A 4,549-nucleotide genomic window follows, 5' to 3' on the forward strand; every position below is an offset into this window, starting at 1 on the left:
GCCCCCCGCGGGGGGGGCACGTGACGCCATCTCTGGAACATGACGTCATCACCGCGCGGGCGGGCGGACGTGACGTAGGAGGCTGGGCCCGGGGTGAGACGTGAAGCGGGGCTGACCCGGGGAAGGTTGGGAGCTTCTAGAGGGAAAGAAAGGAGCTGCGAATGGATTTGTAAGGCAGCGAGAAGCAGTAATGATGTCACCGCGGCACAGGAGAAGGCGTTGTGATGACATACCGCCTTTTTCCTCAAGGAAAAGAAAGGTCTGGATCCAAAGAAAGCTGGCAGTGGGAAAGAAGTTACTGCAGCCTAAGCCCTGCCTGACCTGGGGAATCTCAAAAAAGGGCATTTTTATGGGGAAGCAACTTTAGAGGCCTTCAGTTCCTCGGAACTGTGGAGCTGCAAAGTCACTCGTTGAACAAATATGGGTGAACAGTTCTGAACAAAACAAGAAGGATCCCTGCCTAGTGGAGCCAACAGACTGACAAGGGAAGCAAACGAGAAACAAGTAAAAGGGCTATAAATTGGGAGACTGTAAAGAAGGACGTAGATGCTGAAATGAGAGACTAGAGAAGAACCTTAGTGATAGTAAAAGATGGCACACTCAGAAGGGGAGAGCTAAGGAGATCTAGAGGAGGAGAAAGGAGGAACCAGCCACCATTCCTGTAGGAAGTCCAATGTGGCAAGACAAGCATGTGCGAAGGCCCGATCCGGACTAGCTTAGTACACTCAGGGAAGGAGTCCTCAGAAAAGCAGTAGGGCCAGAGGATCATGAGCAGAGAGACCCGTTCATGTGACCCCTTTGCACTAACTTTGGGGAAGACACCTAGGCATCCAGGTGGGCCAAGCTGAGCTCTTTCAGAAACAACACAATTTGGGGTACAATTGTTCAGTCTCCTCAGCTATCTAGAAGTCTCTCGAGATTCAGGAGCCTGTGAACTCTCTATCCTCCTTTGAAATCTGTGACCATTCTAGTTGGAAGAAACCTAAGGGCTGAGGTTAACTACTACGGCCTCTTAATCTTACACAAAGAAACTGAGGCCCTGGGAGGAGAAAATTTTTGGTTTTTCCCAAAATCCAGTGATTGGCAGGCCTCCTGGCTCCCAGTCTGGCATTCACGAGGCTGGCATCATACCACATTGACCTCACGCATAACTCAGTACTGAACACAGTTGAGGCATTCAGTAAAAGCTTATTGACTGACTGATGAGCTTTGTGTATGATGATGCTTCTGCTCTAACATCTGTAGAACATAAGGCCTGAGTTGTCCACCCATACATTAGACTGGGCTGCACTGACCCTGTTCTCACTCTCCTTCCAGCCCCTCCTGAGGAAGGCACACACTTGTAGAAAAGTTAGAAGTATCTCATATTATCTGCAAGCAAAAGGTTTTATTGAGTTCAAAAGGAGCACTCGGTAGTTTTCTTCTTTTGAACTTGTTATACTTGGTCTCAAAACGTGGCCTTGAGGAGGAAAGTCCACAGCAAAGAGGAAGGGAATGTCAAAAGTCAAGTTAGGTTCAGGGTGCTGTTTTTTTTTTTCTCTCTCCAGGAAAAGAGTAGACCTGTCAAGTTGGGAATAATTGCCGTATTTCCAGGAAATTCACACCCATGAGCCTTAAGATGTTATCCAGAAATTTCTCACAGTCCTCACAGAAGGAGAGAATAAGGTTAGGGGTCAGAGCACTCCAGAATATAGAGGGATGAAGTGACTCAGTCAAGAACACATATCGGGAACACACCCACTTCTGAATGTCACTTTTGTCTACAGTGACCACTAAAATGCTCAGCTGAAACATTCAATCTCAGCTTTGCCTTTTTTTTTTTTTTAAGATTTTAGAGCACGCACCTGCAGGTGGAGAGGGATGGGGGAGGGGCCGAGGGAGAGAGAATCTTAAGCAGGCTCCTTGCCCCGCACAGAACCTGTCATGGGGGCTCAATCTCCCGACCCTGAGATCATGACCTGAGCCAAAATCAAGAGTCGAACCCTTAACCGACTGAGCCCCGCAGGCGCCCCTCACCTGGTTCTTTTATAACTCTTCTCAAACCTGTTTTCTGCCACAGACCTAGTCAAAGACAGTTTCCTTTGCCAAAGAGGGCAGACCATACAAACATCTTGTTTTCTGCTGCTGTAAAAACTTCTCATCACTCTTAAAAGCGACCAGAAGGAGAAAAGGAACGTCAGAAAATCCTTACATCGGTGCCAAACCTGTCAAGTTAATGTGCGGGTCGACTTGCACATTTTCCTCCTTTTGGCAGACTGATATTTGGATTTCTCTACACACCTACGTCTGCCTGTAATGTTTGTGGGTTAACTAAGATTTTGTTCTGGCAAACCACGAGCGACGTATGCATGTGCCAGGGCTGCTGTCTCAATGGGAGCATTGTTACTGCCAGAGAAATGAATCTCCTGTTTCACAACATCAGGAATCATTTGGAAAGCATAAAGTAACCTTCACACAGTTGAACCTTAAAATCAGCTAGCCTTGAGTTCAGAATTCTTGCTCTTCAACACAAGTTAGTAGAAGTATACATATTTTCGGTTGGAAGAGCTGGGAGAAAATGTGTTGACCTGATGACAGGGTGTCCATAGCATATGCTATACAGCTGTGTGTGGGCAGGGGAGGAATTATTCCCCAAGGCAACAGGTAAAGCTGTCATGCTCCTCACAGCCTGACGTCACCATCATCTACTAAGTGCCCAACATGACCTAAGCAAGAGTCAACAAGAAAAAAAAAAAATCATCTTAGACACAAGCCCTGTTTTGGGGAGAGAAGATAAAAATAACTTTAAAAATACTATATATCTTTATAAGGTTGATATTTTTGTGTGTTATAAAGGTGGAGGGTGAAAAGAGGTTGGTTATTTTGATTTGAGGTTTGCCTCTTTTGGTTTTTTATTTTCCCCCCTCTTATTTTTTGCTCCTATGTGGAGTTTAATAAACTATTTCAGGCACACACAAAGAGAAAGGGAGAGCGAGAGAGAACGAAAATATAACATTCATAATGACCAGGTTAAGGAATAGATATCACAGACACAATTGAAACCCCTATGTATCCTTTCTCCTCAATCCCATTTCTCTATTCCCTTCTCCAGAGGGTAGCTACTAGCCTATTTTACCTTATATGTATGGATTCATGAATTTAATAAAAATTTATATACAGGTACTTTTTTAGGATTTTATTTGACAGAGACACAGCGAGAGAGGGAACACAAGCAGGCTTCCCACTGAGCAGGGAGCCTGATGCAGGGCTCGATCCCAGGACCCTGGGATCATGACCTGAGCCGAAGGCAGACGCTTAACGACTGAGCCACCCAGGCGACCCTACAGGTATATTCTGTTACTCGTTTTTTATAGTCAACGTTAACTTTGAGATGGATCCTTGCTCGATTATATAGTTTGAAACTTTTTTTCCCCACACCGTATGGCATCCCATTATATACATTTATGACAATTTAGGAAATTCTTCTGTGGGTGGGGGGGGGTCATAGGTATTTACATCTTCAATTTTATTGGATATTGCCAGATTGTTCTCCAAAGTGGTTGTTCCAATTTTTTAATTGTGATTAAATACATGTAATGTAAAAATTTATCATTCTCACCATAGTTGAGTGTAGATTTTGGTGGCATTAAGTACATTCCCATTGTGCAACTATCACCACTATTCATCTCCAGAACTGAAAACTCTGAACTCCTTAAGCAATAACCCATCTCCCTCTAGCCCCTGGTAATCACTGTACTTCTTTCTAGCTCTATGAACTTGACTATGCTAGGTACCTCCGGTATGTTCATTCGTACAATATTGGTCTTCTTGGGACTGGCTTATTTCACTCAGCTGAAGGTCTTCAAGGTTCACCCATGTCCTAGCAGGTCTCAGAATTGTATTCCTTTTAAAAGCTGAATATTCCATTGTATGTACATACCATATTGTTTATCCATTCATCAGTTGATGGATTGGGCTCTTTCCACATTTTGGCGGTTGTGAACAATGTTGCCATGAACACTGATGTACAGATAGCTGTTTAAGTCCTTGCTTCAGTTCTTTTGGGTATATATTCAGAAGTGAAGTTGCTGGACTATATAGTATTTTTAATTTGAGGAACTGCCAGGCTGTTTTTGGTGATTGCACAATTTTAGATGGTCAGCGGCCATGCAAAAGGATTTCTTTTTCTTCATATCCACACCAGACTGGTTTTCTGGTTTTTGTTTGTTTTTTTGGTAATAGTCATCCTGGGTTGGGTTGTCATTGCTGTTAACTAGGGTTTCTTGTGTCAAAAGAATGAGCATCGTTTCATTTCTTATTCAGTACAGTTCAGTTGCAAGAGGTCTGAAAAGTTCCGAATCCTGTAAGGATTATCTGTAGAGAGAATTTATCTTTCTTTATTCCTACAACCCAGGAAGATAGTTTGGGATGCACAGAAAATTGAAGGTTTCTGTATAAAAAGTATGTGACTAATTGTTCCTGCAACAAAGATCTTCTTAGATTAAGACCCAGAATATTTTTTTTTTTTAAGATTTTTTTTTTAATTTATTTATTTGAGAGAGAGAGAGAG

The sequence above is a fragment of the Leptonychotes weddellii genome, chromosome 13 (assembly GCF_054177405.1).
Source record: "Leptonychotes weddellii isolate Sample4059 chromosome 13, ASM5417740v2, whole genome shotgun sequence".
Lineage (NCBI taxonomy): Eukaryota > Metazoa > Chordata > Mammalia > Carnivora > Phocidae > Leptonychotes > Leptonychotes weddellii.